A 14,873-nucleotide genomic window follows, 5' to 3' on the forward strand; every position below is an offset into this window, starting at 1 on the left:
CCAATTTCCCCAACACCATTTTTCTACTAATACTGATTTCCTTCAGTTCCTCTCTCTCACTAAGCCCTGTATTCCCCAACATTTCTGGTATGATATTTGTGTCCTCCTTTGTGAAGACAGAACCAAAGTATGCATTTAGTTGGTCAGCCATTTCTTTGTTCCCCATAATAAATTCCCCTGTTTCTGACTGTAAGGGACCTACATTTGTCTTCACCAATCTTTTTCTCTTCGCATACCTATAGAAACTTTTACAGTCAGTTTTTATGTTCCCCGCAAGCTTGCTCTCGTACTCTATTTTCCCCTTCTTAATCAATCCTTTGGTCCTCCTTTGCTGAATTCTCAACTGCTCCCAATCCTCAGGTCTGTTGTTTCTCCTGGCAAATTTATGTGCCTCTTCCTTGGATCTAATGTTATCTCTAATTTCCCTTGTAAGCCGTGGTTTGGCTACATTTCCCGTCTGTTACACGCAGACACGGACTGCTTCGGTATCTGCAGAGGTGCAAATTGAACTGAACACTGTGCAATCATCAGCAAAAATTCCCATGTTTGACCTTATAATGGAGGGAAGGTTGTTGATGAAGCAGCTTAAGATGGTTGGGCCTAGGACAGTAACCTGAGGAACTCCTGCGGTGAGTCCTGGGGTTGAGATGATTGGCCTCCAACAACCACAAACATCTTCCTTTGTGCTGGATATGACTCCAGCCAGTGGACAGTTTTCCCCCAATTCCCATTAACTTCAATTTTGTTAGGGTCCCTTGATGTCAAGGGCAGACACTCTCACCTCACCTCTCGAATTTATGTGGCTAGATTGGAGAAGCTGGGTTTGATCTCCTTAGAGTACAGAAGGCTGAGAGGAGATTTGATAGAGAGAAATTATTCCCATTGGCGAAAGGGTTGACAACCAGAGGGCACCAACTTAAGGCAATTGGAAAAAGAACCAATCGCGACATGAGGAAAAACTTTTTTATGCAGCGAGTTGTTAGGATCTGGAATGCACTGCCTGAGAGTGTGGTGGAGGCAGATTCAATCATGCCTTTCAAAAGGGAATTGGATAAGCACCTGAAGAGAAAAAAATTGCGGGACTACGAGGAAAGGGCGGAGGAGTGGGACTTGCTGAGTTGCTGTTACAGAGAGCCAGCATGGACAAGACAGCTGAATGGCCTCCTGTAACCATTTTATGATTCTAAGTGCCACTTGATAGCACTGTTGACAACACCTTCCATCACTTTGCTGATGGTCAAGTGTAGCGTGCTGGGCTGGATTGGATTTGTCCTGCTTTTTGTGGGCAGGACATACCTGGGCACTTTTCCACATTGTTGGGTATATGCCAGGGTTGTAACTGTACTGGAAGAGCTTGGCTAAGGGCACAGCTTGTTCTGGAACACAAGTCTTCAGCACTACAGCCGGGATATGCTGGAGCCCATAGTCTTTGCTGTATCCAGCGTGCTCAGCCATTTCTTGATATCATGTGGAGTGTATCAAATTGGCTGAATACAGGCACCTGAGATGCTGGGAACCTCACAAGAAGGCCAAGATGGATCATCGACTCGGCACTTCTGGCTGAAGATGGTTGAAAATGCTTCAGCTTTTGCTCTGACATGCTGGGCTCACCCATCATTGAAAATGGGGATGTTCATTGAACCTTCTCCTCCCATTAAATTATTTCATTGTCCACCACCATTCACGACTGGATGTGGAAGGACTGCAGAGCTTTGATCTAATCTGTTGGTTGTGGGATCGCTTAGCTCTGTCTATAACATACTGCTTTTGCTGTTTAGCGGCATGTAGTCCTGTGTTGTAGCTTCACCAAGTTGACACCTCATTTTTAGGTATGCCTGGTGCTGCTCATTGCATGCTCTCTCACAATCCTCACTAAACCAGTGTTGATTCCCTGGCTTGATGGTAATGGTACAGTGAGAAATATGCCAGACCATGAGGTTATAAATTGTGATCGAATGCAATTCTGCTGCTGATGGCCCACAGTGCCTCATGGATGCCTAGTTTTGAGCAGGGAGATCTGTTCTGAATCAATCCCATTTAGCATGGTGGTAGTGCCACACAACACAATTTGTATGTCCTCAATGTGAAAGTGACTTTGTTTCCATGAGGCCTGTGTTGTGGTCACTCCTACCAATATGTTCATGGACAGATGCATCTACAACAGGTAGACTGATGAGGACAAGGTCAAGTAGATTTTCCCTTATGTTGGTTCTCTCATCACCTGCTGCAGGCCCAGTCTTGTAGTTATGTTCTGCAGGACTCAGCCTCCTTGATCAGTAGTGGTGATACCAACCCACTCTTGGTAATGGACATATACAGAGCACATTCTGTATGCTTGCTACCCACAGTCTTCTTCCGAGGGGTGTTCAACATGGGGGAGTACTGATTCATCAGTTGAGGGAAGTAGGTGGTAATCAGCATGAGGTTTCCTTGTCCATGTACATGGCCTGATGCTATGAGATTTCATGGAGTCTGCATCAGTGTTGAGGACCACTCCCTCCAGCCTGTACACCACTGTGCCACCACCTCTGGTGAGTCTGTCCTGCCAGTGGGACAGGACATACCCAGGGATGGTGATGGAGGAGTCTGTGACATTGGCTGTAAGGTATGATTCGGTGAGTGTGACTATGTCAGGCTGTTGCTTGACTAAACTGTGGGACAGCTCTTCCAATTTTGACACGTTCCCAGAATGTTAGTGAGGAGGACCTTGCAGGGTCAACAGGGCAAGGTGTGCCTTTGTCGTGTCTGGTGCCAAGGTCGATGCCAAGTGGTCTGTCTAGTTTTATTCTTTCTTGAGTTTTCAGTAGTGGTTTGATACAACTGAGTGTTTGCTAGGCTGTTTCAGGGAACAGTTAAGAGTCAACCACATTGCTGTGGGTCTCGGGTCACAGCTAGGCCATACTGGGTAAGGTTAGTAAATTTCCTGCCTAAAGGGCATTAATGAACCAAATGGGTTTTTAAATGACAATCCAGTACTGAGACTCACTTTTTATTCTAGATTTTGTCATGCTAGGCTCCCACCTGCCAAGAATGAGGCACATGAATTTTATCATGAACATTGATTATAAATTGTTACTGGAGTGAACAAAGGACTTGTTAAACAGATCAGCCGTGGCTGTAAAGACATTTACATATTAACAGATGGTGTTTGGAAGGACCAAGCAGCCATTCCCTGACACAGTCAACCCACAATGGACTTTTGATCACCAGACATTGAAGGTGGGGGAGCTCGCATTCCAGATTGACTAAGATGGCTGAATACACAAACAGACATGGTCAAACCAGCTAGTCACATGACTAACCTGCTGGGCAACCTGAGTTTTTTGAATTTGTACAGTTTGGGCAGAAAGCAGAATGCTTCTGGACCAAGAAGATCTCTCCTGGCTGGCTCGCTACAGCCTCCCCTGTCTGCCTGCTCTCATCTCTTTCTCACAAGCCTCTGAATCCACTGAAGACACATGAACCCCAAGAGAGAAAAGTCTCCTACAGCGAACAAGGTTTAAGAAGAATACTGGGCCCCATCAAAATGCAAGATCTACCGACAATCAAGGACTCTACAGTGAGCTCGAAGAACAATAACAACAACTCTTCAGATACTGCCACAAATTTTTCTTCTGCTCTTTCTGTCTCTATTTGCATGTGTGTATCACGTATGCATGCTAGCGTGGGCGCATTGTGTATCAGTAGGCGTCAACCGGATTAGAGTTTAAGCTTAATAAATTTCAACTTTTCTTCTTTAAACCTAAGAAAGCCTGTTTGTGCTGGTTTCTTTGCCTTATAATTGGAAAGTGATGAACAAGGATTCACCAAGGGGGAGCTAAAAACAGTGTGTTTAAAAATAAAACCCCGTTACGGTAAGACCAGGTGAAGGCTGAAAGGGAACCCTAGCTCTCCTTCTCACCTGGTTGTAACAATTTATTTAATTAAGTAAATTTGAATTCCTCCAGCTGCTGTGGTGGGATCCAGAGCATAATTCCAGACTGCTGGATTACTCGTTCAGTAACATTACCACTATGCTACCATTCGCCAGTTTCTCTGAGCAGGAATAAAGGTCTGATAGAATTCCAGCCTCTTATGCTTCCCTGAATTCCTCTGCCCCAGCACTTGTGGCTGTGCCTTCAGCCATCTCGGCTCTAAACTCTGCAACTCCCTCCCTGAATTTCTGTCTCCCCACCTCTCCCTCCTCCTTTAAGATGTACCTTAAAACCTACCTGTTTGACAAAGCATTTGGTCACCTGTCCTAATGTTTCTTGATGTGACTTGGTTTCCATTCCTTTGACTGATTGCGCTCCTGTGAAGCACCTTGGGATGTTTGACTGCTATATAAATGCAAGTTGTTGTTGGTAAGTAGTGATCAGTTGAAATCAAGCATCAGTATCAAACTATTGAAGATTGTATGAGGAATGAAAGCTTGGGAGGCAAGGAGTTCCATAGTCTTGAGGTACTGGGGAAGAATGAAGGCTGGAGTGTAAAATGGGAAAAGCAAGAACATGCATGCTGACGTATCTATAACTTCAGAGGACACTGGGATGAGAGGAAATTGTGTAATAAAACAGAGAGAGAAGGAAGGTAATAATGGAGAAAAAGTCTTGAGGTGAGAAATGAAAGAGAGAAATCTCGGTCAATGTTTTTATTCCTGTCAACTTCTGTATCATTTGTTCTGTGCCTGGTATATATTTTGCAAATAATAGATGAAGAAAAATGTTTCTGCATTGTGAAATCCAAAAATAAATTGGTTTGTGATGCCCATGAGATATTACATTAAGTGAAATTGTCAGTATCTTTGATTTACTAGAAATCTTTTGGCATCAGGGACAGTTTGTAGCATTATATTTTCACATCTTGTCAACTGAAAGGATAAATTACACTGCTAAAGGTCAGCATCATCAATCCCTTTGGGTGGGCAAGGTGTTGGCGAGCCAACAAGGTAGCATGACTCGGGCCAAGTGAGGACAGCTGGCAATGAATCCAAAGGGAGACCCGAGTGCATTGTGCACAAAGCCTGTGATACAGCAAGCTCCTCCACCACAACTGAGGTTGCTGTGACTGAGCTCCGACGAGGTACTTTTAAACAACCTTCCTCCTTCAGTTATATGTGACTGTCAAGGACTGTGTCCAGGGTTCCATTTCTATGCTGCTGTTGTTTGGCTGTGTTTTATAGAGAGCTCGTGGGTCAGCCATCTCCTGCTGAGTGCTCCATATGTTAGTCTCGTTTATTCTAGGCTAACACTTTTGCGTTCAGTCTGCAAAGACCAGTGATTTAGTAAATGACACTCGTGCTGTATATTTTGGTTACTGAGCCAAGCTTTCACGAATTCTGAACCAAAATCCATACAAGTTCAATTTATAACACAATTTGGAAGGTGAGATACTGGGCAGCAGTATTTTCTTCCAATCTTAACCAATGATTACGGACTTTGTGCATCTTTCGTATCTGGCACTGTTCAGATTGTCGCAAGGAGAAAGAGATGAATAACCTTGAATTGTGCTATTGATACCTTGAGTTTCCTGTGTCACGCATTTGATGTCAACTCCCATCAGATCCTTTGCAATTTAACATTACGTTTTTATCAATTTGTCCAATCTGTTTATTCAGTATCCCAATGGAAAACATCCCATTAGGCATTGTATAAATAAGAGGACATTGTTTAGCATCATCTCCCCCGGCCCTTTCATAAAAGCTGCCCTGTATTCATTATCCACCTTTAGGAAGTTCCCACAATGCATATTGCTTTCTTGTTCTCCGCAGTCAAATTTAAAAGGACTAGCAGCATTCTTTTAATCTCACTTTTCTCCCATTCCATGGGTGACATCACTTGCTGCTTCTTGCTTATTCTTTTATCAAGGTGAGAAAAGACAGTGTGAATAAAATACAGGCACTTTACAACACATAACACATTTGTTTTCTTATATGCCCATTCTCTTTTCTGATTAAATAAGTTCCTTTTAGAAGACAGGAAAGTGAACAAGTCAGAGGAATACAGCGGAAGTAAGTTTCAAGGGCGTAAGTCCAGGATGGAAGGCCTCTACTTTAATGCCAGGAGTATTTCAGGTAAAACGGATGAGTTAAGGGCAAGGATTGACACGTGGAATTGTGATATAGTAGCCATCACGGAGACATGGTTGAGGGAGGGGCAGGATTGGCAGCTCAATATCCCAGGATACAGAATCTTCAGGCGAGACAGAGGAGGGGGTAAAAGAGGAGGGGGCATTGCAATATTAGTTAAGGAGTCAGTTACTGCAGTAAGGAGAGATGGTTTCTTGGAGGGGGCATCAAATGAAGCTTTATGGGTAGAGTTTAGGAATAAAAAAGGGACAGCCACATTGCTAGGTGTTTATTATAGACCCCCAGATAGTCAGCGGGAAATTGAGGAGCAAATATGTGCACAGTTTTCAGAGGTGTGTAAAACTAATAGGGTAATTATATTAGGTGATTTCAACTTTCCCAACATTAATTGGGATAGTCATCGTGTTAAGGGCTTAGATGGAGTGGAGTTCTTAAAATGGAAACAGGAGAACTTTTTAGCTCAATATGTAGAGGATCCAACAAGGGAGGGTGCAGTGCTGGACCTAATTTTGGGGAATGAAGCCGGACAGGTGGTTGATGTGTTGGCGGGGGAGCATTTTATTGATAGCGACCACAACATGGTACAATTTAAGCTTGTTATGGAGAAAGAAATAGACAAGTTGCAAAAAAAGGTTTTGGATTGGGGGAGAGTGAATTTTAGTAAAATAAGGCAGGATCTGGCCAAGGTAGACTGGAAAGAGTTACTTGTCGGGAAATCTACAGAAGAGCAGTGGGCGGCATTCAAAAAGGAAATGGGGAGGGTACAGGCCCAACATGTTCCCTCTAGCGTAATAGGTAGGAGCAACAAGCCCAGAGAACCATGAATGACCAGAAACATTCTGGGTACGATGAGAAGGAAAAGAGAGGCTTTTAGTAAATACAAGGAGAGCAAATCAATGGAAGCATTAGTGAAGTACAGAAAGTGTAGGATGGAGCTTAAGAAAGCAATTAGGAGAGCAAAGAGGGGATATGAGAAAGCTCTGGCTGGTAAAAGTAGGGAAAATCCCAAGATATTCTATAAGTATATCAATGGGAAGAGGATAACCAGGGAAAGAGTCGGACCCATTAGGGGCCAAGGGGGAAATTTGTGGGTGGAGCCAGAGGACATTGGTAGGGTGTTGAACAAATACTTCACATCTGTCTTCACCCAAGAGAATGAGGAAGTAGATATGGAATTTAGAGAGAGAGTGACTGTGAGGTTCTTAAGCAAATTGTCATAGGGAGTGACAAGGTATTGGAGATTTTGGAAGGCTTAAAAGTGGACAAATCTCCAGGTCTGGACGATTTGTGTCCCAGGATGCTGTGGGAGGCGAGGGTGGAGATTGCAGGGGCTCTGACCCTAATTTTTAATTCCTCCCTGGCCAGAGGACCGGAGAACAGCTAATGTGGTCCCACTATTTAAGAAATGTTGTAGAGATAAGCCAGAGAAATACAGACTAGTGAGTCTCACGTCGGTGGTAAGGAAACTATTGGAGAAAATTCTGAAGGAGAGAATCTATCTCCACTTGGAGAGGCAAAATTTGATCAGGAATAGTCAGCATGGCTTTGTCAGAGGGAGGTCATGCCTCACAAATTTGATTGAATTTTTTGAGCATGTGACCAGGTGTGTAAATGAGGGAAGTGCAGTTGATGTAGTTTACATGGATTTCAGCAAAGCCTTTGACAAGGTCCCACATGGGAGACTTATCAAGAAAGCAAATGCACATGGGATACAAGGTAACTTATAAGGTGGATTCAAAATTGGCTTAGCTGTAGGAGACAGAGAGTGATGACAGACGGCTGTTTTAGTAACTGGAAGCCAGTGTCCAGTGGCGTATCACAGGGATCTGTGCTGGGTCCCCTATTGTTTGTCATTTATATAAATGACATAGATGACTATGTGGGGGGTAGGATCAGTAAGTTTGCGGATGACACAAAGATTGGCCGAGTGGTTAACAGTGAGGTGGAGTGTCTTAGGTTACAGGAAGATATAGACGGGATGGTCAAATGGGCAGAAAAGTGGCAGATGGAATTTAACGCTGAAAAGTGTGAGGTGATACACTTTGGAAGGAGTAATGTGACATGGAAGTATTCAATGAATGGCGTGACACTGGGAAGTTCCGAGGAACAAAGAGACCTTGGCGTGTTTGTCCATAGATCTCTGAAGGCAGAAGGGCAGGTTAATAGGGTGGTGAAAAAGACATATGGGACACTTGCCTTTATCAATCGAGGCATAGATTACAACAGCAGGGAGGGCATGTTGGAGTTGTACAGAACTTTGGTAAGGCCACAGCTGGAGTACTGTGTGCAATTCTGGTCGCCACATTATAGGAAGGATGTGATTGCATTGGAGGGGGTGCAGAGGCGATTCACCAGGATGTTGCCTGGGATGGAACATTTAAGCTATGAAGAAAGGTTGGATAGGCTTGGGTTGTTTTCACTGGAGCAGAGAAGACTGAGGGGTGGCCTGATCGAGGTGTACAAGATTATGAGGGGCATGGACAGGGTGGATAGGGAGCAGCAGTTCCCCTTAGTTGAAGGGTCAGTTACGAGGGGTCACAAGTTTAAGGTGAGGGGCGGGAGGTTTCAGGGGCATTTGAGGAAGAACATTTTTACCCAGAGGGTGGTGATGGTCTGGAATGCACTGCCTGGGAGGGTGGTAGAGGCGGGTTGCCTCACATCCTTTAAAAAGTACCTGGATGAGCACTTGGCACGTCATAACATTCAAGGCTATGGGTCAAGTGCTGGCAAATGGGATTAGAGAGACAGGTCAGGTGCTGACTCGATGGGCCAAAGGGCCTCTTCTGCAATGTATTATTCTGTGATTCTGTGAACTTTCCATTCTTTTTCATAATTTCCAGCAATCCCCCCACCCCATCTAAGCAATGCCCTCATTCCACCACTAAATTATTAATTTCATTACTTTCTCAGTTTCGAAGTGTCAGCTGTGGCTCAGTTAGTAGCACTCTCACCTATGAATCAGAAGGTTGTGGATTCAAGTCACAACTCCAGGACTTGAGTGCAAAAATCACTCCAGTGCTGCATTGTTGGTGATGCCATCTTTTGGAGGAGACCCTCAGTTGTTAAACAGAGAACTCGTCTGCCCTCTCGGGTGGACCATAGAAGATCCCACTGCACTATTTCAAAGAAGATAAGGGGAGTTATTCCCAGTGTCCTGGCCGATGTTTATTCTTCAATCAACATCACCTAAGCAGATAATCTGTTCATTATCACATTGTTGCTTGTGGGAGCTTGCTGTGTGCAAATTGACTGCCACGTTTCCTACATTACAACAATAATTACACTTCAAAGAGTACGTCATTGGCTGTAACACACTTTGGGAAGTCCTGTGGTCATGAAAGGTGATATCTAAATGCAAATCTTTACTTTTTCACAAATATTATTGTGAAATGAAAGTGTCAGCCTTGGCTCAGTGATAGCATTCTTGCCTCTGACTCAGAACTTTGTGGGCTCAAGACCCATTCCAGAGATTTTAGCTAATAATCTAGGCTGACACTCCAGTGCAATACTGAGGAAGTACTGCATTGTCAGACGTACCATCTTTTGCATGAGATGTTAAACCGAGGCCCCGTCTGCCTCTAGGGTGGATGTGAAAGATCCCCGGCACTATTTCAGAAAAGAGCAGAGGAGTTCTCCTTGATATTCTAGCCAGTTCTGAGGAAAGGACATCGACCTGAAATGTTAACTCTGATTTTCGCTCCACAGATGCTGCTTGACCTGCTGAGTACTTCCAGCATTTTCTGCTTTTGTTTCAAAAAACATTTAATTGGCAATAAAATGCCCTAATTTTTAGACTCTGCCCCCTAGTTTTAGAATTTCCAACCATTGGAAATAGTTTATTTTTATCTAGTCTGTCTTTTCCTGTTAATATCTTGAAGACTTCGATCAGATCACCCCTTAACCTTCTCAATTCTAGCGAAAACAGGCCTAATTTGTGTAATCTCTCCTCGTAACTTAACCCCTGTAGTCCAGGTATCATTCTTGTAAATCTACGTTGCACTCCCTCCAAGGCCAATATATCCTTCCCAAGGTGAGGTGCCCAGAACTGCTCACAGTACTCCAAGTGGGGTCTAACCAGGGTTTCGTACAGCTGCAGCATAACCTCTGTGTCTTTATACTCCAATGCTCTAGATATAAAGGCTAGCATTCCATTAGCCTTTTTGATTATTTTCTGCACTTGCTCGTGGCATTTTAAAGATCTATGCACCTGAGCCCTCAAGTCTCTTTAGACATCCACTGTACTTAACTTCTTCCCATTTAGAAAGTACCCTGCTCTATCCTTTTTTGGTCCAAAATGGATAACCTCACACTTGCCCGCATTGAAATCCATCTGCCACAGTTTTGCCCATTCACCTAGTCTGTCAATATCTCCTTGCAATTTTATGCTATCATCTAGACTGTCTACAATGCCGCCTAACTTTGTATCATCAGCAAATTTGGATATATGACCTACTATGCCATCATCCAAGTCATTAATGAATAATGTGAATAATTGAGGCCCCAACACAGATCCTTCCGGGACACCACTAGTCACACCCTGCCAATCAGAGTACTTACCCATTATTCCACTCTCTGTCGCCTACCACTCAACAAACTTCCTAACCAAGTCAATAATTTTCCCTCAACTCCATGGACTTCTACCTTAGTTAACAGTCTCTTATGTGGGACTTTATCAAATGCCTTCTGGAAGTTCACATAAATAACATCCATCGACATTTCCCTGTCCACTACCTTAGTCACCTCTTCAAAAAATTCAATGAGATTTGTCAGGCATGACCTTCCCGTCATGAATCCATGCTGTCTCTCCCTGATTAGCTGAAATTTTTCTAGGTGTTCAGTCACCATATCCTTGATTATTGACTCCAGAAACTTCCCCACCACAGATGTCAGACTAACAGGTCTGTAATTTCCTTGGTTCCCCCTTTCACCCTTCTTGAAAAGTGGAGTGACATGTGCAACTTTCCAATCCAGAGGGACCACTCCTGAATCTAGGGAACTCTGAAAGACTATAGTTAGGGCATCTACAATGTGCTTCCCTTCTTCCTTTAACACCCTCGGATGGAAACCGTCAGGTCTTGGGGATTTCTCACTCTTTAGTTCCATTAATTTCCTTGCTACTGATGTTTTATTTACGTTAATTGTATTCAGTCCCTGTCCCCTATCGGCTATTAATTTTTTCGGGACATCCGGCAAGTTATCCTCCTTTTCAACTGTAAATACTGAGGCAAAGTAGTTGTTCAACATGTCTGCCATTTCCCCATTATCAATGACAATATCTCCATTTTCAGCTTTTAGTGGGCCTACATTGTTCTTGACCACCCGCTTTCCTTTTATGTAACTATAAAATTTCTTCTTATTGATTTTGATGTCCCTTGCAAGTTTCCTTTCATCATCCCTTTCAGTAGCTCTTATAAGTTGCTTTGTGACCCTTTGCTGGTCTTTGTATCTATCCCATTCAGCCAGATCTGTGCCGTGTTTTGCATTTTTGTAAGTCCTTTCTTTTAGTTTTATGCTATCCCTAATCTCTTTAGTTGTTCATGGCTGTTTTTTCTGTGAAGTGGAGCTTTTTCCTCTCAGGGGTTTACTCGCTCTGCATTTCTTCAAATGTTTCTTTAAATATTCTCCACTGTTCTTCAGTCCTTTGACCCATTAACAGATCTACCCAGTTTACCGTGGACAGTCTCTGTCTCATCCCGGTAAAGTCAGCCTTACAAAAATTCTAGTAGCTGATTCATGCTTTTCACTTTCAAACGCTACCTTGAATTCGATCATGTTGTGATCACTATTTGATAAATGTTCACGCACAGTTAGGCTACTAATTAAATTTGGCTCATTACTCATAACTAAATCTAATATTGCCTGTCCCCTTGTTACATCTAGGACATATTGCTCTAGGAAACTATCCCGGACACATTCCAGAAATTCACTACCATTCTGTCAGGTGCTAGTCTGCCTCTCCCAATCTATGTGTGAGTTAAAATCCCCCATTAATACTACTCTGCCTTTGTTACACACTTGCCCAATTTGTGCATTTATACAATATAACACCTCAGAACTGCTACCAGGAGGTCTATACACAACACCTATTACAGTTTTAGATCCTTTTCTGTTCCTCAGTTCCACCTATAAGGTCTCCACTGGATGCTTTCCCCTCATTATATCCTCCCTCACAAATGAGATGATATTATTTCTAATCAGTAAGGCTACTCCACCCCCTTTGCCATTTTCCCTGTCCCTCCTGCAAACTTTATAACCAGGTATATTTAGTTCCCAGTCCCGACCATTCTGCAGCCACGTCTCCGCAATGGCCACCACATCATAATCTTCCATTTGAATTTGCGCCTGCAGCTCATCTAGTTTATTCCTTACACTCCGTGCATTTGTATATAGAACTCTTATTTGGGCTATACCCCATAACCTGTCCCTCAGCACTGATGCTTTATTTGCCTGTTTATTATTTCTCTCTTCTGGTATACTTCTTGCAGTTTTGCCATTACCTGCAGTTCCTGAAGTAGGGCTCCTGACTGTTTCTTTACTCTCTGCCCTATTACTTGTTTTTGAAACTGTATTGACTTCCCCTGAGGCCTCCCCCTCCCCCCCATTTACTAGTTTAAAATCCTTGTGACCACCCTATTTATCCTTTCTGCTGGGACACTGGTCCCAGATAGGTTCAGGTAGAGCCCGTCCCAACAGTACAGTTCCCTCCTGTCCCAATACTGATGCCAGTGCCCCATGAAATGGAACCCCTCTTTCCCACACCACTCCTTTAGCCACGTGTTTACTTCCCTAATTTTCTTATCCCTATGTCAATTTGCACGTGGTTTGGGTAATAATCCAGCGATTATAACCCTTGAAAACCTGTTTTTTAATTTTGTTCCTAGTTCCTGATAATCCCCAAACAGGTCCTCTTGCCTGGTCTTGCCTATGTTGTTTGTCCCAACGTGGACCACAACAACTGGATCCTCCCCCTTCCTCTCCAATATCCTTTCAAGCCAGTTAGAGATGTCCCTCAGCCTGGCACCGGGTAGGCAATATACCGTGCGGGACTCTTGGTCCTGCTTACAAAAGATGTTATCAGTACCACTAATTATGGAATCCCCTACCACTACCACTTTTCTTTTTGCTCCCCCCGCTTGAATGGCCTCCTGTACCACGGTGCAGTGGTCAGTTTGCTCATCCTCCCTACAGTGCTTTTCCTCATCTACACAGGGAGCAAGAACCTCATACCTGTTAGACAAGGTCAAGAGCTGAGGCTACTCCATTGCTGAATTCAGGATCCCTCTGCCTGCCTTACATGCCCAACCAAAGTTGTGAGAAGCGCAAGATAAAATACCAATTGTCTTTCTTTATCTGTTCATTGCCTTGAAACAATCCATCCCTACAGCATGCAAAGAGGGAGTATTACTGATATTCCCCTTCAATTCATCCTTTTTTATTATTCTGACTGTGTTGTTTTTTTTAAACAATATTATCCTTCAAAATGCAAATGTTGGTTACATCTTCCTGGAATTGTCATGAATGAATTTAATGAAAAAAGTGAGAGAGTGTTAAATTAACAGCAAAAGAGCCTTTGTCCCACAATAGTGGAGGTATCCAGGCTTTGTGCTCCTAGGCTCGGCTTCCTTATATCACCAGGTTCTGGGAATCCCCTTAGCCAGTTTCCATGGTAATGGCCTTTTGTCTTAAACCAAAAAACAAAATGAATAAGTGGGAGAATTTTAAGAACACCCCCTGCCCCTGCCACCTGCCTCCAAAATGCTAAAATTCATTGACCGCTTGGCTTTTAGAAAGAAGTCTGATTGCGAGACTCTCTAACCTCTCTAAGTACTGGAATTGTAAAGGTTTAGTGCAGAATAAAAGGAATTCCGATAATGATTTACACCAGGTCAGAAACAGAAGGGGATAAAAAGTTCAAATTAATTCAACACATCAGGGTGCCTTCCAGTATAACACTCCTGCATCATTATGAAAGGAGCAACATATTGCCAGTATTAATGTGGCAGTATGTCAGCATGAAATGTTAATGCTCCCCATAGCTTCCAGGGCATTTTAATATATGCTGAAGGTGCAGTATATTTAAATAAAGGCTGTTTTTGGTCTTCTACAGTAGAGTATTCAAACAGTGGAAGCATCAGAACTCGTTCAAGGTAATTTTTTGCCCATATAAAAACCATTCTCATGGTGATTTAGAATTGTATGAAGTCTGGTCTGTCCAGGACTGAAAATCAGAGGTCTAGCTTCTCCAGGGCTCTTGTGCTGCTCCTAGAGCAGGGCTGCTTTCTAATGCTGTATCAAGGGCCATTGTACTCAGCAGCCACTTTCTTGTTCAAGGGTCTTACCCCTCACAGAAATACTTATAAACTAACTGCACGTACTGAGACAGAGAAAGAGAAAAGTTATGAGTGCTGAACATCTGAAATAAAATTATAAAATGTTAGAAGTTTACAGCATTGGAAAGAGTTAACATTTTGGATTGGGACCTTTTAAACAGTTCAGATGAAAGGTTCTCAAATGAAATGTTAACCAGTCTTTCTCTCTCAAAGCCTAACTGGCCTACTGTGCAATCTGAGGTGTTAATTTTGTGAAACTTTTGACCTATTTTTAGACACCCCTTTTCCTTTCTCTCTATGGCACCCCAAAGCTGGTGGGCTCTCAATTAAGGCCCAGGGTTACATGGAAAAGCAGAGCACTGAAGGCGTCAGGTGAAGCAGGGTGATTGAGAGTTGCAAGTGTCAGGGAAGGAGGTAGGCCGCAAGCAAACCCCTGGAATATATTGTGAGTACCAAGCTGGTTTTAGAGCAGCATT

Source organism: Heterodontus francisci, chromosome 18 (assembly GCF_036365525.1).
Source record: "Heterodontus francisci isolate sHetFra1 chromosome 18, sHetFra1.hap1, whole genome shotgun sequence".
In the NCBI taxonomy this organism is placed as follows: domain Eukaryota; kingdom Metazoa; phylum Chordata; class Chondrichthyes; order Heterodontiformes; family Heterodontidae; genus Heterodontus; species Heterodontus francisci.